General features: G+C 46.2%; 1 long non-coding RNA gene across 1 annotated transcript; it reads right to left on the bottom strand.

The window, feature by feature from the left end:
• Window positions 1-7,155: 7,155 nt before the first annotated feature.
• LOC113028242 (uncharacterized) lies at window positions 7,156-8,633 on the bottom strand. The gene is made up of 3 exons (XR_003273215.1): window positions 8,572-8,633; window positions 8,040-8,117; window positions 7,156-7,193 (listed from the first exon to the last, which is right to left on the bottom strand). It is a non-coding gene; the product is annotated as an uncharacterized LOC113028242 (long non-coding RNA).
• Window positions 8,634-24,952: the final 16,319 nt, after the last annotated feature.

Below are 24,952 nucleotides of genomic sequence, written 5' to 3'. Positions count from 1 at the left end.
TTACGAACACCCGGTGCTGCAAGAGCTAATAGTCTCATTGGGGCCAAGATATACATTTTATAGTTGCCTGGTATCAATGGTTGTTCATCTGTCTTTATTTATTTATTTATTTATTTATTTATTTATTTAAAGAACCCATAGGTGGGAATGTGAGTTGTCTGTCTCTGCGTGTTAGCCCTGCGAGAGACAGGCGACCTGTCCAGGGTGCAGGGTATGGTAGCTGGAATAGCAACATACCCAAGGATAAGCAGAAGAGAATGACTGATATGATGAAACTGGGATTTTGTTACACTTAATTATTGCAAACACAAACTATAACTGAAACTAATCAAAACTAAACTGAAACTAAGGATTTTCAAAAAATCTAAACTAAACTAGCAAACAATTGGTAAAAACTAATTAAAACTGATATAAAATTGAAATTCTGAAGTCAAAACTAAATAAAAATAAAAACTAATGAAAATTGCAAAACTATTAAAACCCTGGTCCGGACTCCCGTGGCTGTTCGGCGCGCTGCGCCCCCACATCCGGGACTTTCTCGTTTCCACTGTGGGCATCCGCCCGGGGCAGCTGTTCCAGCATGAAGAGCCGGAAACGGTCAGAATCGGAACTATGAGGCTCACCACCGTTACACTGTCTGTTCACGTTTCGCTTCCACATCTTCGCCACCGCCTGACTACACTACGCGGAGCACGGAGATGCCAGAGGCAAGTGACTTCAGTGAAGAGGAGCGGCAGCAGGTGTTACGGGCGTATCGGGAGGACGAGCTCCGTCGGAAGCCCTGGCTCAGTTCCGAGGAGGAGCTCTCGTCAGCTGCCCCACCTCAGACCAACTGCCCACCCTCGTCTCCTGCTTCCTGCCTGGTACGGATGTGGTCGGAGGGCGAGGAGCCAGTCGCCACGGAAGGCCAGGCTTTGCCCACGGCCGCTCCAAAGAGAAAGCGGCGTTCCCGCCGCCGTCGCACACCGCCACGGCCTGTTTCGCCCTCCACTGAGCAACACAAGGAAGCTGTGGGGGGCATGGACGTTGACCTCGAGGAGCAGCAGCGCGCCGCATGCGCGCAACTGGAGGAAGAGCTCATGAAGGCTAAAATAGTCCAGTGTCCTACTTGAGTACAGAATAAAAAGCACAAAGTCCAAGTCCACTTTAACAGGAACCAGCAGGTGTCCTCCAAGACCCACCACCCTGTAAGAAGGAGGCCAGTGATCACTCCGGCCTCAGCAACTCCACTCTGAGGCATAGTGTAGGTGTTGGCCTGCACAGAGACAAACTATCACAACCCACAGAGGAGCAAACTATCCATCATAAACATATCAGGTCATATTTCATACCTGCACAGAGAGAAAAAATATCACAGCAGTGTTTGTAGTGCGGGCTGTAAGTAGACAGGGCATCAGTGTAATCAAATACACCTGCCTTCAATTAGTCCAACAACATCACAGCCAGTGACTCACAGCAAATATGACACACAAAACCACTGCTAAACTAGTCGCACAAACAGAGATGAATTAATAAAGGCAACATCAGTCCACCATGTTAGACAAGTGTTAATATCTTCTGCCAGAAGTGAGTTAATACAGAAGGCAGCTTTCTGCTTCAGAGGCAGATAAATCTGGCAGTCGTCAGCATGACAGTGGAAGGATATTCCATGATCTCCAGCCCTGTAAATACAATGAAAAACAGACCTAGAATTGAATTCAATTTTATTCATATAGCGCCAAATCACAACAAAAGTCACCTCAAGGCGCGTCATAGATACAGAGAAAAACCCAACAATCATATGACCCCCTATGAGCAAGCACTTTGGCGACAGTGGGAAGGAAAAACTCCCTTTTAACAGGAAGAAACCTCGAACACAACCAGGCTCAGGGAGGGGCGGGGCCATCTGCTGTAATTGGTTGGGGTGAGAGAAGGAAGACAGGATAAAGACATGCTGTGGAAGAGAGACAGAGATTAATAACAAGTACGATTTAATGAAGAGAGGTCTATTAACACCCAGTGCATCATGGGAATCCCCCGGCAGCCTATGCCTATTGCAGCATAACTAAGGGAGGATTGAGGGTCACCTGGTCCAGCCCTAACTATATGCTTTAGCAAAAAGGAAAGTTTGAAGCCTAATCTTGAAAGTAGAGATAGTGTCTGTCTCCTGAATCCAAACTGGAAGCTGGTTCCACAGAAGAGGGGCCTGAAAACTGAAGGCTCTGCCTCCCATTCTACTTTTAAATACTCTAGGAACAACAAGTAGGCCTGCAGAGCGAGAGCGAAGTGCTCTAATAGGGTGATATGGTACTACAAGGTCATTAAGATAAGATGGGGCCTGATTATTTAAGAGCTTGTATGTGAGGAGCAGGATTTTGAATTCTGGATTTAACAGGAAGCCAAAACAGGAGAAATCTGCTCTCTCTTTCTAGTCCCTGTCAGGACTCTTGCTGCAGCATTTTGGATTAGCTGAAGGCTTTTCAGGGAGTTTTTAGGACTTCCTGAAAGTATAAACTTGTATTTTTACGCCACCAAAGAGCTATTATCTGAAAACTTGGCACATCTCAGGATAGTGTGCAATGTGTCCTTAAAAAGTCTGAAAAAATTGAACAAGTGGAGAATAGATCTGCTATAGTTTACAGCAGATGCTGTTCATTAGCTGTAAACTATCTACAGCAGATGAACTGCGTCTCAAAGTCACGCCCTTAAGAAAGAGGATACAATCCTGGACAGACCTGAGAGATGGCCCTTCAGCTAATCCATCTTCTATTCACTGAAGCCTCATCAGAAACGGTCTCAGCGGAAGGATTGTGTCAAGAAGCCATTTTTAAGGAAGGAAAATAGGGGAAAAGGCTGAGGTGTGCCACATTACACAAGAACTGGACTGAAAATCAGTGGCTATGGATGTGATGGAGTGCTGTACCATCAGATTTTGATCCACCATGTTGCATCATCTGCAGCCTCTAATCGGCAACAGCATCATTTTTCTTCATGACAATGATCCCAAATGCACCGCCAATGCAGTAAGAGCATGCTAAGATAAATCCACACGCACATGAACTCACTCATTGATTGGCCTCTCCAGAGCTCAGCATTAAACTGTGTGGGATCATCTTGACAGAGACCAAGTAAATCGCAGAAATATTCAAAGAAGAGCTTTGACTGTCCTTCACGAAGCTTGGAGAACTATTCCTGAAGGAATTACAACGCCATTGTCAGGATTGCTGTGTGAAGCAGGCAGGAATGGAGGACCCAAAATGCAGACTCGAAGGCAGAAACTTTACTCAAAAGACAGCTTTATTGCTGGCACCAAGAAACACAAAACTGGAATGGCAGCCGTAGGTGGTTGAGCTGGTGGTTGCACCGGTGGCGCCGTGGCTGCCACAGGTGTTTAAGTGGCTGGTTGATCTGGTGGACGGACGTCTCTCCAGAGCCCCCAGTGGTGACAGCTGAACGGGCTCTACCGTTCCCACAGTGGACACGAGGGAGTACTGGAGCCACTCCCATCCAAGGAGTAGGTACGGGAGCAGGAGTAAGCTGGGTCATGGCTGCCCTCACCCTACGAGCCGGAACAGGCACCAAAAACAGCGGGACGGGTGGAGCTTCCGCCGGCCTGGGAGCCAGAGCAGGGAACAGCCTGGCCCTAGCCCCCCCTCACCTGGGAAACTGATGTGTGCAGGGGAAGGCTGGACCGCGGCTGCCCTGGGAACAGAAACACGGAGAGAGGTGGAGGTTTAGAACAGACTGACTCAGAAAACATCATTTTTAAACTTTATCGACCACAATGAGCAGGTTTTGAAAATACAGTCTTTGAGTTAACAGTCTCAGAGAGAACACAACTCAAGGCTCAGGAGCAGTGTGAAAACAGTCCAATGAATCAACAGGTTCAAAATAAACAGTCTTGGGTTTGACAGTCTTAACAGTTTTTGAGGCGTGATTATTGTCTTTAATTATAACCAGGAGCATGAGAAAAATAGTATTTGACTCAACACCGGGAGTTATATCAGCCACTGAGGGACAGCGGCGGGAGCGCCACTTCCTCCAGGAAGAGGAAGCTGATTAGCCAGGTAGCTTAGCCTCCAGCTCGTAGTATGGCGGGCTGTGGCTGGGAAGCACAGGTAGGAGTGAACCGGAGTAATCCAACTTGAAGCGACCAAGACTTCGGTGCTGGCGGAGCAGCAGGTAGAGGTCCACGGCACACATCTCTCTCTCTCGCTCTCATTGAGCACAAAGACAAGAGCAACTTAACATGAAACGTGGAACACGGGGAAGCCAAGGTAACAGAAACCTAAGCACTAGAACTGAGAACATAACATGAGCAGAAAACAATAATGAGCAGTGGCAGTCCTAGCCTGTTTGGTGCCCTGGGCGAACACTCCCTCTGCCCCCCCCCCCCCCCCCCCCCCAATATATATATTAGTGCTGCTTCTTAAATGTGTAAAATCTGTAACTTAAGGTATTGTTTGGAGTTTAGTCTGTTACTGTTACTATTTTTACCATTGGTTCTTGGAGCAACTGTAACCCACATAATTTCCTTAGGGATTAATTACGTATTCTGACTCTGATTGTTTCAGGATGAGCTGCCATTATCCAATCACATATCTGCTTACCTGCATCTTTTGCTTGTTTCCCCTCCTCTTCTCTTCTCTTTTTTCTAAACTGAGCACCTGATGGCTTTGAACTTTTCTTGTCCATCTTGGTTTTAATTTTGCACTCCAGTATGAACACAAATCCCCCAACTCGAAGATCACCACAACATAACCTAACAGACCTACACCTTAGTTCACAGATTCACTTTGTCTTTATTTCTGGGATTTCACACAACCCAGGCCCCTCCCCTTTCGACGGCTTGTGTGTGAGACTTTAAATCATCAAACTGTAAATTATACATTTTAAATTGTTATTGATCCTTTACCCCGAGTCCTAAAGTGTATATTTATTTTCTTACTCTTCTTATATTTATTGTTTGTTTACTTGCACTGCTGTAACTGGAGCCTCATCATCTCGTCTCTCTATATACTGGACTGTATGTAGCAGAGATGACAATAAAGTTTAAATGGTAAATGGCCTGCATTTGTATAGCACTTTTCTAGTCATTAAGGACCCCAAAGCGCTTTACACTACATTCAGTCATTCACCCATACATTCACACACTGGCGATAGCAAGCTACATTGTAGCCACAGCTGCCCTGGGGCGCACTGACAGAGGTGAGGCTGCCGGACACTGGCGCCACCGGGCCCTCTGACCACCACCAGTATGCAAACATGGGGTTAGTATCTTGCCCAAGGATATTTGGCATGCAGCCAGGAGGCAGCCTGGGATCGAATCACCGACCTTCTGATTAGTGGCTGACCTGAGCTACAGCCACCCAACTTTGACTTCAGCAGCGAGCAGGCGCACCGAGGGGTCTCGCGCTCACTTTCCGTGTATAGAATTTCGAAAAAACATCGGTGCAAATTATAAGTCTGTATCATAATGTCTGGTGTTTTCGTGCTTGTTGGTTTGTTTTTATTTTTGTTTTATTTTGCGAGTTGGTTATTAGATGCCACTCCAGCCAGCCAGAGAATCCCCCGCCGCCCCGCCCTCTCCTCCCTGTGCCGCAAGCAGCAGGCGCACCTCGCAAATGGAGGGCGCCCTTACTCCCAGCAAATGGGTGATAGAAAACCGATTGATGCCTATGACATTCCCAATATGCACTGGCTGATGTCGGGGCAGCATGAATACGAGTAATCTTTTTTTTTTTTTGCCGATGCCCGTGATGCTGCCCTGGGCAACCGCAAACGCCCTGACAGAATAACCTCAAGAGCATAAGTAAACTAAGTTAGGAAATACAAAATACACAAAGAACACAATAAATAAACAAAACTCAAAGAACCAAACAACAAAACACACAGGTACCCTAACAGCCATCTCAGAAAGTCCAGGCTGTGATGAAGAATAAAGAGGCTCTAGACTTTCACAGTCAATAGAATTATAGAAACTCTGTTTTTGCGTTATATACTGTGTTTCCATGTATGTTTGCACACTGTAATAAATCATTGCACCTATCATCATGGTGGGCAGAAACTTAAGTAAAAGTGGCAGTTTAATTCCTGGAAAACGCACTAAAACAAAAACAAAAACAAAAGATAAAGTAGAACTAAGGATCTCTTGACTGGGTAACTAACAACTAGACGTAACTGTTAGATTTGCATTGTTTATTGTCATTTATGCTTAGAAATATTTAACCATGTATACTTAGAGGTGTATAATCGATTGTGTAGTGATAGGATGTGTGATCCTTAATAGTCTGCAAAGGCTTTGTGTGCATTCCAGAGTGTTCTGGCTTTCACACCCACATCCTGGGAGTGTGGGGGAGGTCGTACCTTGTCTTATTGTTTTATGGTAGGATAAACGTAGCTATATCTGCTTTAGTCTAAGTGCCTTTTGTTTAGATGAACTGCTGGACTTCCAGACCAGCAGGTTTAGGGAAGTCATTTATGGGGTCACACTCTGACCCCCCCCCCCCCCCCCCCCCTGGATCCCCCGTAGCCGGTTACCAAGATTACGTGAAGTACCCTCAGAAGGTCTGCTAGATGATGTTAATGCAGCACTACGGGCAATACCTACAACCACGATTACCGACACTAACAAGCTGATCTACAATACGGCAGCAGTGATCAGTGAGATGCTTGGCTACAAGTTGAACAGCGACAAGGGGCAGTACCCTCCATGGAGAAGGAGGCTAGAGGGCAAGATCAAAGTAGCACGGAGGGAGGTTAGGCAACTAACGGAGTTGCAGAAAGGTGCGACAAATAAGGTGCCTAAGAAATACAGCAAGCTGTCCATACCTGAGGCCTTGGAAACTGCCAAGCAAAGACTCACAGCCTTGGCCAGCCGCTTGAGGAGGTACACCAGAGAGATAGAAGGCAGGAGAATAAACCAGCTGTTCTCCACAGAACCAGCAAAGGTGTACTCTCAGTGGCAAGGGAACAATAAGAGAACAGCACCACCAAGGCTGGAGACGGAGCAATACTGGAAGAGCATATGGGAGAAGGATGCAACCCATAACGGCAATGCTCAGTGGCTAGTGGATCTGAGGGCAGACCATAGCGACCTCCCTGAACAGGGTCCAGTAACCATCACGGTGGCAGATATCCAAGAAAGGGTCTCCACATATGAAGTGTTATAACTTACCACAAAAGGTGAACTGTGCCACTGACCCTTGGTAGATCTGCACATGATAAAAACAAAAAATGCATTATAAATACTAACACAGCTATTAATAATTAGGGGTACATTTAAGATGTTAATGTCACAAAATAAAATATACTGGTAGAAAGAAGTACAAGGAAATGGTAATGGGGGGAGCCATGAAAATAGATCTTTTCAACATGATTCAGTGTGACAAAGCCAGGGCATGATTAAAAAAAAACAGGTTGTCACGGTCCTGGGTCAGTGACCCAGTGTTTTGAGTTTCTTGTACCTCTGAGTTTTTTGTATTATGTTCTTAGTTCTCTTTGTTGTCCCAGCGTATTCTTTATTGTAGTGTCTTAGTTTGGTTTTCTTGTATTCTGTTTAGTTCTGAGTATTTGGTAGCTGCCCTCTGTGTTTCTTAGTTGCTCTGTCTCCCCTAGTCTAGTTTGCATCTGTGCTAATTCCTGTTTTACGTTGAAGGGCTGTGTCTCATGTGAGTGTATCCTACTTTGCTCCCTTGTCTCGTCAGTTCTGATTTCTCCCAGCTGTGCTCTCCTTCTGTGTCTCATTCCCCTCGTTACTTCCCAGTGTATTTAAACCCTGTGTTTCTCTGAGTCAGTGCTGCGTCGTCCCTCAAGCTGTGTGTTTCCTCGTGTGCCTCTCTGCAAGCTGTGAGTTTATATTTTCCCAGTTTAGTTTTGTATGCTCGTTTTCTGTGACCAGCAATTAAAGCTGTGATTTTGAGTTCATCCCCTGAGTCTGAGTCCTGCATTTTGGGTCCAACTCCTGCCTGCCGCACAGCGATTCATGACACAGGTCTTTTAACCTAAAAATGTTTTAATGGCCATGAAGAAAGGTCTCTTCAATAGATCTTTCAACTCACCTGTGTTTACTGTCTCCACCTGAAATTAATTGCAGTCTGAATTTTTTTTCTTCTGTCTTTTTGTCTTTGGTCTTCAGCCTTGAAAGAAAAAATAAAAATATTGAAAACCTTATTAGCCCACTAAATATACAACACCTTGCTATATTTCAATTGTTTTAGATAGAAGTTGCCACTGCTAGCTAAGTCACTTTTGAATGATGCTAATGAGAAGAAAAAAAAAAAACCTGCCGAACAATGAGGCTGCTGTTGTAAAAACGCCAACTTTCTTGCGTTGGCAAGGGGTCGTTAAAATATCACTAAGACCCTTTCTTTATGTGTGATTCTTAGTAAAACTGTGTTTTAATCGGTTAAAACTGACGACATAATCTATGTTTGAAAAAGAGCGCGAACAACAGCGAACAACTATTCACCACCTGGGTCTGTGCTTTTTAACACAACAGCGCATTCGAAAACAAGTTATTGGCTGCAACATATTAATATACTTGCTTTTTTACGGAAAAAATAAACATAACGAAGGTTCCGTTTTACTTACAAGTTTCTCCAAATGTGTTCTCCAGTCGCTCGAGAAGGGCAGCCATATTGAACAGAATTTTCTGTCAACGTCGTTCTGGGGCCTGTTCTTCGTACCTCGCTAAGTAAGTTAGCTGGATTAGATTGTTGACGATTTCGCGTGATCTTTGATCGTTCGGTTCCCCGAAGCTCATCTGGGACTTGCTGTCATAGCAACAGAGCCGTAAGCGTAAACCTGCTCGGGAGCAGGTTTACTTTATGTAAACAGGATTAGATCGCGGCCACGCAGGTATGTCCGCTTCATTTATACGAAAGCAACAGCGATATTTTACCACTGTTTCACCATAAATAAATAACATCAATGTAACTAAAGATAATGCAGCACTTGATCCTTTTATTGATGTCACACAGATACATACAGGTCATTTCCTAAAAAAGGGAAATGAACTATTAACATTCTATTCCATGTATGTGATTATTACAGATGTAATTCATATTTCAGAGTAGTAATTGTAAATTACTTCGTGTAATCAAGATGAGAGACCACAGCTATAAAAGCGAAGGTGGATTTGGGAAGCCTGTCGCAGCCATGTCCTGTCCGTATACGCAACCAACCCATTGCGGAAGGTGCATGATTGATAAGGAGAGTCCTCAGAATTCAGCGTATATTGCGGGATAGACAGGATCCTTTAGCTCAGCGCGACAGTGTGCTCATAGAGAGATATCGATATTCCCGTGAGGGTATTATTTACTTAACCAACTTGTTGACGAGGGGGTGCAGGACCACCACCTGTCTTTTTTTCCTCTGCCCTTTTCTTGGTTGCTGTTATGAACAAACTAACAGAGTATTACAGGCCAGTATTACCTTGCCAAGAGACGCAAAGCAATCTAAGAGATAAATATTACCATTCTGTAGAATACTCCTGTATTCCACTTTTACTTGTTCCCATGTTCTTGTGGGTCCTGTTGTGGCTCTAATGTGAAAGGGGATATAATATAACATATTATAATATAATATAATGCCATATGATATTGGACAATATAGTGTCATATGATAGATCTACCCTACCGCCTACTGGTGTTGGCCAGAGGGGCCGATGGCACGATATGGCAGCCTGGCTACAACCGTAGCTGCCTCCACCAGTGTGTGAATGTGGGAGTGAATGAATAGTGGTATCGTAAAGCGCTTTGGGTGCCTTGGAAAGCGCTATATAAATCCAATCCATTATTATTATTATTATTAAATTACCTACGAGTTTGATTTGTCAGCAACTTTCTGCCAGCCCTCTCTCCTTGCTTTTGCAGCCTTTGCAGTGTTCTCTTGCGTTTTAATTAAACTCTGAAACTCCTGAAATCCCTCACTCATGAGTTCTTGCTCTGCTGCCGGAAAATACCAAGCACGCCCCTTCGACATTTTCGCCGACCAATCAGCGGGTTGCCGATCAATGTTTCTACTATCGATGCGTAGCCCCTTTTACGACACCCAGTGATGTCACATTCCTGCGTCCAGCTGTACTAATCGTCAACAGCAGGTGTGTTCGGGGAACCGGATTAGCGAGCTCACGGTTAGTGCGATGGTTTGGTCTTGGATGTGTCATTTGATCTTGGATGTAGTAAGCGACGTACGAAGAACAGGCCCCAGGTTAGAGAAGACGTCATGACGTACACATGCGGAGCTCGGAAAAAAAACATTTACTCAAAAATCATAATTAAGAAAGCAGTATTTACTCTTAACTTCTAAGCCATGTACAATTATAACTGTTTGAATCGTTAACCGAACAGAAAAGTTTTAAGTTGTTTCAACTTTGTGAGGAATTTTAATTGTTATATCCACAAACTTTATAAGTCAGGTAGACTGTTGGGGTTTACAGTGTGGGGGTGGAAACATCATGCTATGGGGCTGTTTTTCTGCCAAGGGGACAGGACGACTGATCCGTGTTAAGGACAGAATGAATGGGGCCATGTATGTCACGGCGAGTGAGGTGAGCCGTGTGGAGGAAATGAAGGAGGATCCAAATGCAGGCAGTCGTGAAGGTGTAAAGGTGGTTTATTGAACATGAAAGTAAATACAAACGGCAAATAAGATAAGATAAGATAAGATAAGATAACCTTTATTAGTCCCACACGTGGGAAATTTGTTTTGTCACAGCAGGAAGTGGACAGTGCAAAAGTTATGACGCAAAAATTAGAATACAATAAGAATAAATACAGTACACAGCTGTACAGAATAGAATAAAATAATATACTATATACAGTAGAATAAAATAGAATAAAAATATACAATAAGATAAAAATAGAATACGAATGCTATATACAACTGAGTAAAAATACAACGATGCCAGAAAAGATTATTGCACTTAGTGTTATTGCACATGTGTGGATGTGTGTGTTTGTTCAGTTAAAGTCTTTGTTGTGGAGTCTGACAGCAGTGGGGAGGAAAGACCTGCGAAATCTCTCCGTCCCACACCGTGGGTGCCGCAGTCTCCCACTGAAGGAGCTGCTCAGTGCTGTCACAGTCTGCTGCATGGGGTGGGAGATGTTGTCCAACAGGGATGACAGCTTAGCCGCCGTTCTCCTGTCACTCACCACCTCCACTGGGTCCAGAGGGCATCCTAGAACAGAGCTGGCCCTTCGGATCACCCTGTTCAGTCTCTTCCTGTCCCCAGCAGAGATGCTGCCGCCCCAGCAGACCACACCATAAAAGATAGCAGAAGCCACAACAGAGTCATAGAATTTCTTCAGGAGTGGGCCCTCCACTCCAAACGACCTGAGTCTCCGCAGTAGGTACAGCCTGCTCTGCCCTTTCCTGTAGAGGGCGTCTGAGTTATGAGTCCAGTCCAGTCTGTTGTTCAGATGAACACCAAGGTACCTGTAGCTGTCCACAGCCTCAATGTCCATACCCTGGATGTTCAGTGGTTGCAGTGGAGAATGCTTGTGCCTGCGGAAGTCTACCACCAGCTCCTTGGTTTTACTGGCGTTGATCTGGAGGTAGTTCAGCTGGCACCAGTCCACAAAGTCTTGAGTCAGTCCTCTGTACTCCTTGTCGTCCCCATCAGTGATGAGGCCGACTATTGCAGAGTCATCAGAGAACTTCTGCAGGAAGCACTGGGTGGAATTGTGGGAGAAGTCTGCAGTGTAGATGGTGAAGAGGAACGGAGCCAGAACCGTTCCCTGTGGGGCCCCCGTACTGCAGACGACCCTGTCCGACACACAGCCCTGAGTCCTCACATACTGTGGTCGGTCGGTGAGGTAGTCCAAAATCCAGGTAGTGAGGTGATGGTCCACTCCAGAGTTCTCCAGCTTGTCCTTCAGAACCGAGGGAAGAATAGTGTTGAAGGCACTGGAGAAATCAAAGAACATGATTCTCACAGTGCTTCCAGCGGTCTCCAGGTGAGCGAGGGAACGATGTAGGAGGTGAATGACGGCATCATCCGCGCCAATGCCAGGCTGGTAGGCAAACTGAAGTGGGTCCAGTGATGAGCTTGTTAGGCGCCGAAGCTGAGCCAGGACCAACCGCTGCAGGGTCTTCATCAGGTGGGATGTCAGAGCCACCGGCCTGTAGCTGTTGAGGTCCTTGGGGCGTGAAGTCTTTGGCACTGGTACAACACAGGAGGTTTTCCAGAGCTGTGGGACTCTTCCCAACCTCAGGCTCAGGTTGAAGAGGTGCTCCATCACCCCACACAGTTGGTCCGCGCAGGACCTGACGACCCTCGAGCTGATGCCATCTGGGCCCGCTGCCTTCTTGCCATTAATCCTCCTCAGTTCCCTCCTAACCTGGGTGGTTGAGAGAGACAGGCTGGAGCCTTGTGTTGAGTGTGTATTGGATGCTGTTGTTGGGGGTGGGGGGGAGTGAGCAGGGTGAATAGAGGAGGTGTGAAGTGTCTGAGGTGTCAGAGGTGGAACAGCAGCAGTGGGGGTGGGTGAGTCTGCAGCCGATGTTGGAGCTAGAACTAAACTAGAACTAAACTATACTGGGATCAACTAAACTACAGAGCACAAACCTTAACGAGAACGACCAGAAGAGACTAACGGCGGACAGCAGGGAGAACACACGGGTGAGACATGGTAGAAACGCAGATGAGGCAGGGTGGAATACACAGACGGACCAGCAACTACAATAACGGAGGACATGACTTAAATACACCCAGAGAAACACAGGGGAATTACACACAGGTGGTGGACACAGCTGGGAATGATCAACAAGACGAGACAGAGGTAAAACTGAACACACTCACATGAGACCCAGACCTTCACAATAAAACAGGAAATGAGAACACCACACCAAGACGCAGACCTGACACTGAGAGACAGACAGAATGACACATGGAACCTGAACTAAACTAAACGTGAGATACAACCGAGAACAAATCCTTAAACATGAAACTCAAATAATAAACATAATCATCATCATAAACACAACAAGAGAACAAGAAAACAATCCCTGATGCAAACTAAAACCAAAACATAATAACCTCAAACATGGAATAACAAAAACATGAAACTCCACATACTGGGTCCAACGGACCCAGACCCGTGACAATGTATCGTGAGATTTTGAGCCAAAACCTCCTTCCATCAGTGAGAACTTTGAAGATGAAACGAGGCTGGGTCTTCCAACATGACAATGATCCAAAACACACCGCCCGGGCAACAAAGGAGTGGCTCCGTAAGAAGCATTTGAAAGTCCTGGAGTGGCCTAGCCAGTCTCCAGACCTCAACCCCATAGAAAATCTGTGGCGGGAGTTGAAAGTCCGTGTTGCTCGGCGACAGCCCCAAAACATCACTGCTCTCGAGAAGATCTGCATGGAGGAATGGGCCAAAATACCAGCTACTGTGTGTGCAAACCTGGTAAAGACCTATAGTAAACGTTTGACCTCTGTTATTGCCAACAAAGGTTATGTTACAAAGTATTGAGTTGTATTTTTGTTATTGACCAAATACTTATTTTCCACCCTGATTTACCAATAAATTCTTTACAAATCCTACCATGTGGATTCATGGATTTTTTTTTTCCACATTCTGTCTCTCACAGTTGAAGTGTACCTCTGGTGCAAATTACTGACCTCTGTCATCATTTTAGGTGGGGGAACTTGCACAATCGGTGGCTGACTAAATACTTTTTTGCCCCACTGTATGTATGTATGTATGTATGTATGTATGTGTGTGTGTGTATATGTATATATATATATATATATATATATATATATATATATATATATATATATATATATATATATATATGCTGTTCAACTTGTAGCCAAGCATCTCACTGATCACTGCTGCCGTATTGCCTAAGAAATACAGCAAGCTGTCCATACCTGAGGCCTTGGAAACTGCCAAGCAAAGACTCACAGCCTTGGCCAGCCGCTTGAGGAGGTACACCAGAGAGATAGAAGGCAGGAGAATAAACCAGCTGTTCTCCACAGAACCAGCAAAGGTGTACTCTCAGTGGCAAGGGAACAATAAGAGAACAGCACCACCAAGGCTGGAGACAGAACAATACTGGAAGAGCATATGGGAGAAGGATGCAACCCATAACGGCAATGCTCAGTGGCTAGAGGATCTGAGGGCAGACCACAGCGACCTCCCTGAACAGGGTCCAGTAACCATCACAGTGGCAGATATCCAAGAAAGGGTCTCCAGTATGAAGAGTTGGACAGCACCAGGGCCCGACATGGTTCACGCCTACTGGCTGAAGAAGCTGACTGCACTCCACGAGCGTCTGGCAGCACAAATGAACCAGCTGCTAGTTAACGAAAGACACCCGGAATGGCTAACTGAAGGCCGGACGGTCCTGATCCCCAAGGACCCCAAGAAGGGACCGGTCCCCTCCAACTACCGACCAATAACCTGCCTCAGTACTACATGGAAGCTCCTGTCAGGTATCATATCGGCTAAGATGAACAGGCACATGGGTCAATACATGAGCGGGACACAGAAAGGAATTGGCAAGAATACCAGAGGTGCAAAACACCAGCTACTGGTAGACAGAACAATCAGCCGAGACTGCAAGACCAGACTGACCAACCTGTGCACTGCCTGGATTGATTACAAGAAGGCCTATGACTCAATGCCCCACAGCTGGATACTGGAATGCCTAGAATTGTACAAGATCAATGGGACCCTAAGAGCCTTCATCAGGAACTCAATGGGGATGTGGCGTACAACACTAGAGGCCAACTCCAAGCCCATAGCACAAGTTACCATCAAGTGCGGGATCTACCAAGGAGATGCTCTGTCCCCACTGCTGTTCTGCATAGGCCTGAACCCCCTCAGTGAGATCATTAACAAGACTGGCTACGGATACCGACTACGGAACGGAGCAGTTGTCAGCCACCTCCTGTACATGGATGACATCAAGCTGTATGCCAAGAGTGAACGAGACATCGATTCACTGATCCACACTACCAGGCTATACAGCAATGACATTGGAATGTCGTTCGGACTGGAGAAGTGTAGTCGGATGGTAACAAAGAGAGGGAAGGTAGTCAGAACTGAGGGGATTGAACTACCAGAAGGCAACATTGCAGACATAGAGGACAGTTACAAGTACCTGGGGATCCCGCAGGCAAATGGGAACCATGAAGAGGCCGCTAGAAAGGCTGCAACCACCAAGTACCTGCAGAGGGTCAGGCAAGTCCTGAGGAGTCAGCTGAATGGTAAGAACAAGATCCGGGCCATCAACACATACGCCCTGCCCGTGATCAGATACCCTGCTGGGGTAATAAGCTGGCCAAAGGAGGATATAGAAGCCACTGACATAAAGACAAGAAAGCTCCTTACCATGCATGGAGGGTTTCACCCCAAGTCCAGCACCCTGAGGCTGTACGATAAGCGGAAGGAAGGGGGCCGGGGACTGGTGAGTGTCAGCACCACAGTCCAGGATGAGACAAGGAACATCCAAGAATACATTGGGAAGATGGCCCCAACTGACCGAGTGCTCAGTGAATACCTCAGGCAGCAGAAACCCAAGAAAGAGGAGGGAGACGAGGAACCATCATGGAAGGACAGGCCCCTGCACGGTATGTACCACCGGCAGATAGAGGAGGTGGCTGATATCCAGAAATCCTACCAGTGGCTGGACAAAGCTGGACTGAAAGACAGCACAGAGGCACTAATCATGGCAGCACAAGAACAAGCTCTGAGCACAAGATCCATAGAGGCTGGGGTCTATCACACCAGGCAAGACCCCAGGTGCAGGCTGTGTAAAGATGCCCCAGAGACAATCCAGCACATAACAGCAGGGTGCAAGATGCTAGCAGGCAAGGCATACATGGAACGCCATAACCAAGTGGCCGGCATAGTGTACAGGAACATCTGTGCTGAGTACAACCTGGAAGTCCCGAGGTCAAAATGGGAGATGCCCCCAAGGGTGGTGGAGAATGACCGAGCTAAGATCCTGTGGGACTTCCAGATACAGACGGACAAAATGGTGGTGGCTAACCAACCGGACATAGTGGTGGTAGACAAACAGAAGAAGGCGGCCGTAGTGATCGATGTAGCGGTTCCGAATGACAGCAATATCAGGAAGAAGGAACACGAGAAGCTGGAGAAATACCAAGGGCTCAGAGAAGAGCTCGAAAGGATGTGGAGGGTGAAGGTAACGGTGGTCCCCGTGGTAATCGGAGCACTAGGTGCGGTGACTCCAAAGCTAGGCGAGTGGCTCCAGCAGATCCCGGGAACAACATCGGAAATCTCTGTCCAGAAGAGCGCAGTCCTGGGAACAGCTAAGATACTGCGCAGGACCCTCAAGCTCCCAGGCCTCTGGTAGAGGACCCGAGCTTGAAGGATAAACCGCCCGCAGGGGCGTGCTGGGTGTTTTATATATATATATATTAGGGGTGCAACGATACACAAAATTCACGGTTCGGTTCGGTTCGATACTTTGGTGTCACGGTTCGATATTTTTTCGATACAAAAAAAATGTTCATGCCTTTTTAATTTGTCATTTATTAAAATTATAAATATATATTTTAACTCAAAAGTACAGTTTTTAAATTTAACTCTAACCCTTGTGCGCGTTTTTTATTTTGACAGCGAATGCGCACCTGCGGACCACTTATGTGCACCCCTGGTTATTTAGCTCGTCATATTGCAGCCACAGAAATTATTTTGTCCATGAAACCATAAAGCTGCACTTTCTTTTTGCCTTATAGTCTGATTTATCATAACTTCTCCGTTTTGTGGTAAGCTTTTCTTTGGCTGTCACTTCTTCACCCTGACCTGTCTTATTTGGCTCAGCAGAACTAAAATATATATCTGTCTGTGAAGGTTCTCAGTCATCCAGGTCATCGTAGTCAAATATAAATCCTGCTGCTTTTACACACGCACTCACATAAGCTCAGCGATTCTCTGCGCTATCAACCTCTCACATGTTTAAGCTGCGGGAGATTTCACTTGTCATGTTTGCATAGTAAGCTAACGATTAATAAGACGATGTCAGAGGAATTGGTGCACAAATTATCATCACTCACAGATCAGTGCTGTCGCTCTCTATACACAGTTTGCACGATTGCAAAGTGAAAGCAAAAAAACAAGCGCAAATTCAAACGCGATTTCAATATATCACATATTGACAGTGGCTCACCGATGCCAATGACATAATTACCCAGCTACATTTCTGAAAGAATGCAAAAGCATTGACATATATTTTTCCTTCCTACAATAGCCCGACGGGCAGGGTAGCCCGTCTGAAAAAAATCGCTAGCCCCAGGACGTCGGGCTAGCGATTTTGCGAGCCCTGTATCTGATTGAGGAATCACTCATCTTTGGAAAAGAGAGTTTATTACAGATAAATGCCTCTTTCCAAAATAAAAGCTATACTATCCGCTTCTTCTGGGCTATATTCTCAGTAGCATAAGGAGAATCATGTGCTAACAGCTGTCTAAATGACTCGGCTAAAGTTAGTAGCATGCTTGTTGTTTTTGTCTTTGCACTAAGATGATGTAAATGTGCAGTCATATTCGTTGTGTTCCCACTAGTGCTTTCAGGTTAATCTTGTTGAAATGACCTTAACGCCACAACACGGCAAATCTCCGTTAACGAGCTACCGCCGATCGCCCCGTGCATGGGGCTAGACGGCCAACACGTTAACGAGCTAACTGCGCTAACACACTAGTTCCCACCCATGTAATTGAGCATTGCATGGCGCATCCAACATACTGTTTTACTTTAGTCCATGACTCGCTTACCTTCAGGGTCATACGTCACATGAAAACCAAAATAATTCCAAACGCCAGATCTGAATGAAAGTGGGGAACGTCCATGTTGCAAGGAGAGCTTAACTTCTGTCTTGCTAGCTTGCCCTGCGCTCTTCCTTCTGACTATGCTGTCTGTGTTGAGCGCTCAGTGAAACTGCGTTCGACTGCTCCGCCTAGGGTCGACAGTGCAGCCTAGGCGGAGTAGTCGAACGCAGATTCACTGAGCGCTCCACACAGACAGCATCGTCAGAAGGAAAGTTGATAAAATAAATTACAAATGTTGTATTGTTCGATACATATGCGTACCGAACCGAAAGCACTGTATCGAACGGTTCAATATCGATACGAATATCGTTGCACCCCTAATATATATATATATATATATATATATATATACACATACACACACGGCCCCTGCACGGTATGTACCACCGGCAGATAGAGGAGGTGGCTGATATCCAGAAATCCTACCAGTGGCTGGACAAAGCTGGACTGAAAGACAGCACGGAGGCACTAATCATGGCAGCACAGGAACAAGCTCTGAGCACAAGATCCATAGAGGCTGGGGTCTATCACACCAGGCAAGACCCCAGGTGCAGGCTGTGTAAAGATGCCCCAGAGACAATCCAGCACATAACAGCAGGGTGCAAGATGCTAGCAGGCAAGGCATACATGGAACGTCATAACCAAGTGGCCGGCATAGTGTACAGGAACATCTGTGCGGAGTATAACCTGGAAGTCCCGAGGTCAAAATGGGAGATGCCCCCAAGGGTGGTGGAGAATGACCGAGCTAAGATCCTGTGGGACTTCCAGATACAGACGGACAAAATGGTGGTGGCTAACCAACCGGACATAGTGGTGGTAGACAAACAGAAGAAGACGGCCGTAGTGATCGATGTAGCGGTTCCGAATGACAGCAATATCAGGAAGAAGGAACACGAGAAGCTGGAGAAATACCAAGGGCTCAGAGAAGAGCTCGAGAGGATGTGGAGGGTGAAGGTAACGGTGGTCCCCGTGGTAATCGGAGCACTAGGTGCGGTGACTCCCAAGCTAGGCGAGTGGCTCCAGCAGATCCGGGGAATAACATCAGAGATCTCTGTCCAGAAGAGCGCAGTCCTGGGAACAGCTAAGATACTGCGCAGGACCCTCAAGCTCCCAGGCCTCTGGTAGAGGACCCGAGCTTGAAGGATAAACCGCCCGCAGGGGCGTGCTGGGTGTTTTATATATATATATATATATATATATATTACCGCGTGCTGGGTGTTGTGTTATATATATATACCTCTACCAGAGGCCTGGGATCTGACATCATGAGTAGTGCACAGGTGTACCTCAGACTGCCCACAACAAAAGGCCACCCTGGAATGTGCAGTTTTTTGCGCTATTGGGGGTCTGGGGACCCAGAACCGGTCAGTATCTGGTGTGACCACCATTTCCCTCATGCAGTGCAACACATCGTCGCATGGAGTCTATCAGATTGTCAAGTGTGGCCTGTGGAATGTTGGTCCACTCCACTTCAATGGCTGTGCGAGGTTGTTGGATATTCGTGGGAACTGGTACACGCTGTCGTATACGCCGGTCAAGTACATCCCGAACATGCTCAATGGGTGACATGTCCGGTGAGTATGCTGGCCATGCAAGAACTGGGACATTCTCAGCTGCCATCTGCCCTGAACAATGTGAACCATGATTCATCGGTGAAGCGCACACCTCTCCAACGTGCCAGACGCCATCGAATGTGAGCATTTGCCCACACAAGTCTGTTACGGCGACGAGCTGGAGTCAGGTCAAGACCCCGATGAGGACGACGGGCATGCAGTTGAGCGTCCCTGAGACGGTTTCTGACAGTTTGTGCAGAAATAGTTTGGTTGTGCAAACCAATTGTTCCAGCAGCTGTCTGGGTGGCTGGTCTCAGACGATCTTGGAGGTGAACCTGCTGGATGTGGAGGTCCTGGGCTGGTGTGGTTACACGAGGTCTGCGGTTGTGAGGCCGGTTGGATGTGCTGCCATATTCTCTGAAACGCCTGTGGAGACGGCTTATGGTTGAGAAATGAACATTCAATGCACGGGCGACAGATCTGGTTGACATTCCTGCTGTCAGCATGCCAATTGCATGCTCCCTCATTGCTTGTGGCATCTGTGGCATTTTGCTGTGAGACAAAACTGCACATTCCAGGGTGGCCTTTTGTTGTGGGCAGTCTGAGGTACACCTGTGCACTACTCATGATGTCAGATCAGTATCCTGATGTGGCACACCTGTGAGGTGGGATGGGTTATCTCAATATAGCAGATGTGCCCACTACCACACATTTGGACTGATTTGTGACCACTGTTTGGGAGGGATGGTTATATTGTGTATCTGGAATGAATTTTAGGTCTCTACGTCCATCCCATGGGGAATGGGAGCAGTAACAAAGGTGTTGCGTTTATATTTTTGTTGAGTGTAATAAAGCATTAAAGGAAGTAATAAAAATATGATATTCATAAAAATATGATATTCAGCAAAAAATATGCTAGTTCATAGCTCATTGCTTCCCCCCCCCCCCTAAAAAAAACTAATTGATTATTTAGAAAGTTTCTTATATATCAAAATAGCATTCTTTTATTTTTTTAAGCCATTAAAAAAGTTTTTACTTTTTATGCTCAAACGCCACCTGGTGGTGGGTCAGTGTGTGTGTGTGTGTGTGTGTGTGCGCGCGTGCCTGAGGCTGTGTATCTGGGCGCGCGGTGGCGCACCCGTGTCTCCGGACCCTAGAATAACTTGTTAGGTACCCCCTCTATTCCCAAAACCTTATATTCGATAACAGGGGAAATCCTGAAAAAATCCTTAGTCTTTTTTCTCCCTCCCCCCGATCCTCCACCGGGCAAAGGCAAAACTCCTTTAAAAAATCCTCCGCATTTTCTCCAAAACCCTACAATAACTTGTTAGCTACCCTCTATTCCCAAAACCCTTATATTCGAAAACAGGGCAAAAAATCCTTAGTCATTTTTCTTCAAAACCATCCCTCTTACTAGCAACCTCTAAAATTCAACGCAGAGTCTAAGTTCTACCTCGCTCTTAATCGCACTGACCTGCAACCGCTTCCAGAGCACAATTTTTCCTGCTTGTTTGCTCCCCGCTCAGCTCCCGAATGCTGCTTACCTCGTTTGAAAATTTCCGCCGGAGACCAACTCCGCCTAACTTCGCCCCGCTGCCAATCACATAACAATGGGGCGGCTCCCTTCGCACCCCTGTTGGCCAATCCGATACAGGTCCAAGTTAAACTTGTGCTTTTGTAACATTCAGTATGGCCAGACATACAGGTTGCATGCCTCGGGGGAAAACTTTATTTCAATTTATATGCATTTGTTTAATCCGAGTCGCAAAAAACTCGTGATCCCCCAAGCATAAACTCACCGCGGCTCCCAGCAAAAAAACCCTCTGTCTTTTCTCCAAAAATGCACGACAAAAAAACAACAACCCTACAATAACTCGATAAAACTCTCTCTGCTCCCACTCCGATCCTTAGACAAAATAACCAGGGAAAAACTCCTGAAAACCCTCCGTATATTTCTCAAAAAAAAACCCTGGTAGGGATCCCTCTACAGGGAGTGCAGAATTATTAGGCAAGTTGTATTTTTGAGGAATAATTTTATTATTGAACAACAACCATGTTCTCAATGAACCCAAAAAACTCATTAATATCAAAGCTGAATGTTTCTGGAAGTAGTTTTTAGTTTGTTTTTAGTTTTAGCTATTTTAGGGGGATATCTGTGTGTGCAGGTGACTATTACTGTGCATAATTATTAGGCAACTTAACAAAAAACAAATATATACCCATTTCAATTATTTATTTTTACCAGTGACACCAATATAACATCTCCACATTCACAAATATACATTTCTGACATTCAAAAACAAAACAAAAACAAATCAGCGACCAATATAGCCACCTTTCTTTGCAAGGACACTCAAAAGCCTGCCATCCATGGATTCTGTCAGTGTTTTGATCTGTTCACCATCAACATTGCGTGCAGCAGCAACCACAGCCTCCCAGACACTGTTCAGAGAGGTGTACTGTTTTCCCTCCTTATAAATCTCACATTTGATGATGGACCACAGGTTCTCAATGGGGTTCAGATCAGGTGAACAAGGTGGCCATGTCATTCGTTTTTCTTCTTTTATACCCTTTCTTGCCAGCCACGCTGTGGAGTACTTGGACGCGTGTGATGGAGCATTGTCCTGCATGAAAATCATGTTTTTCTTGAAGGATGCAGACTTCTTCCTGTACCACTGCTTGAAGAAGGTGTCTTCCAGAAACTGGCAGTAGGACTGGGAGTTGAGCATGACTCCATCCTCAACCTGAAAAGGCCCCACAAGCTCATCTTTGATGATACCAGCCCAAACCAGTACTCCACCTCCACCTTGCTGGCGTCTGAGTCGGACTGGAGCTCTTTGCCCTTTACCAATCCAGTCACGGGCCCATCCATTTGGCCCATCAAGACTCACTCTCATTTCATCAGTCCATAAAACCTTAGAAAAATCTGTCTTGAGATATTTCTTGGCCCAGTCTTGACGTTTCAGCTTGTGTGTCTTGTTCAGTGGTGGTCGTCTTTCAGCCTTTCTTACCTTGGTCATGTCTCTGAGTATTGCACACCTAAATCACTCAGACACACCAAACTCACCACCATAAAACTCCCAGCATGCAGTGCGAGAGAGAGAGGAACAGAGACTTTTTGACTTTTCACACAACTTTATTTACACCGAATTAAACAGAACAAATAAAACAAAAAAACAAACACACAATCAATACAGTCATTGCACACTAACCATTAACTAAGGTACCCAGCACACACACTCAAAAGTTAAGCACAAGTGTCCCATCCGCTCCTACTGAACACAAAACCCTTCCAATGCCCCACACAGTTTCAAAGGAGTCCAGACTGTCAGTCAGAGAGTAAAAAGCATGCTCTACTCTCAGACGGGATGCTAACAGGCCCTTTAGACTTTGCAAAACATCAGTCCAACCCTGACCCAGCATCTGGTTCTTCCTAGCTTTCCATATTGCCAGCTTAGCTGTGCCAAACAAAAAATTAATCAGAACCAAGGTCTGTCTCTTCTGCACTGAATACTTAGAGCCAAAGACAAACAAAGGTACAGAGAAAGTCTCCCCCAAAGATTCCCCCCACTCCTGCAACAAAGAAAATAAACCCACTAGCCGCGGACAACAGACCACTAAGTGCTCCAGCGTCTCCCTCTCTGAGCAAAAAGGACAACCCTCCCCAGTGCTTGGGTCCAGGTGGGCTCTGTGTCTGTTCGTGGCTATTGCTCCATGTATAATCCTCCACTGGAGGTCAGCCATCCGTTTTTCAACAGGAGGCTTATACAGGACCCTCCACCTGCCTTTAGGGGTAGAGACCGAAGCAAAAAAACTCAGTCCATTTTGAGTCCCGGATTCCAACCAGAGAGCGGAAATTCAGCAACTTAACACAGCATAAATAAAGCTGCTTCTTGCCACAAGAGCTGAAACTATCCAGCACTGGTGTCCCCAGGGAGAGCAGCATGCCACTCCCCTCAGGCTGCTCCTCAAAGGCAGGACTGCCCATCAATGAAGGGAAAACATATTCACTGTCATCAGCCCATTGATCAGCCAGGACACGGTCTCCAGCAAAGTCTCTCAGTGAAGGCGACAGAGATTGCCAAACGTCCTCCATAATCCTCTCCAGCACTCTGTAGGACTTAATGCCTGTGACACCACCAAGTGCACCCATAGACATCCTTGTAAGATGACCCAGTTTGACAACGCCAGCCTCCACAAACCTTATTGTAGCAGAAGAAAACACAGTGCTGGGAAAAAATTCATTAAAAAACAGCGGCTCCTCGAGAAGCCACATCCCAGGTCTGGGGTCAGGAGCGCGTGCGACCTTCAGCGTCCGCCAGGCGTTCACCACCGAACTGTAAAATGGCACAAGTCCAGACAGATCCACTTGATCCAACTTCAGAAGAAAGAGGTGTTTATCCAATCCAAGCCGGCCCACTCTCCTAAGCAGCAGCTGAGCAGAAGCCAGCCAGCTGTGACCACAGCCATACAGCAGCCTCTGTGCCGTCTGCAGTCTAAAGGTTGCTGTTCTGGACAAAACATCTATTAGGCCTTGTCCCCCCTCCGCCACAGGAAGATACAGGCCCGCTGCACGAAGCCAATGCTGTCCCGACCAAACAAACTTCACCAGAAGCCGCTGCACCTCCTCCAGAAGACCAGGTGGTGGCACTAAAACAAGCAACCTGTGCCATAAAGATCAGTCAACCAGATTGTTAGCTACCAGAACTCTACCCCTGTAGGACAGGTAGGGGAGCAACCGGTTCCATTTAGACAGCTTAGCCTCCACCTTTTCCCGCACTCCCTCCCAGATCTGCTTCACAAAGTCATCACTCCCCAAGTAAACCCCAAGAGTCCTAATGCCCCTTTGACCCCAGCGAAGGTTCCCAGGAAGCTTGGGAATACTCGACAAATTCCACTGCCCCACCAAGCAGGCCTCACTCTTATTCCAATTAACACTAGCTGAGGAAGTGTTCCCATACAAAACCAGACATTCCTGCAATTCCTGCACATCCTTCTGATCCGTAATAAAAACATTAACATCATCAGCATATGCTGACACAATGACAGGAGGGCTCTGAAACATATCTGGAAAAGAAAAACCCTTCAACTTGCTTCTCAGTCTACAGAGAAAAGGCTCAATGGCAATGCTATAAAGCTGTCCAGAGATAAGGCAACCTTGTCTAATCCCTCTCCGAACCGGCACAGGACAACTCAACCCTCCCACCTTCACAACACAACAAGCATCGCTATACAACAGCTTCACCCAAGTCAGAAACCCCTGCCCAACACCAGAGGTCTTCAAGGTGGAAAAAAGAAAATCATGGTCCACACGGTCAAAAGCCTTCTCCTGATCAATAGAAACGACACCAACTTTAGCATTGTACACTTTAAAAATATCAAACACATCTCTCATTAAAAACAAGTTATCAATCAAAGACCTATCTGGAATACAGTAAGATTGATCCACACCAATCAGCAGGTCAATGACCATTTTCAGTCTGTTCGATAAAACCTTGGAGAGAATCTTATAGTCTGCACATAAAAGGACACTGGTATCCAGTTTTTAAGACGGGCTAAATCTCCCTTCTTTGGGATGAGAGAGATAACTGTATGCCTGCAGGAA

This window comes from Astatotilapia calliptera, chromosome 8, assembly GCF_900246225.1.
Source record: "Astatotilapia calliptera chromosome 8, fAstCal1.2, whole genome shotgun sequence".
Classification (NCBI taxonomy): Eukaryota; Metazoa; Chordata; class Actinopteri; order Cichliformes; family Cichlidae; genus Astatotilapia; species Astatotilapia calliptera.
Note: the sequence above shows the minus strand (reverse complement) of the source record. Positions and strands in the feature narration are given on the sequence as shown.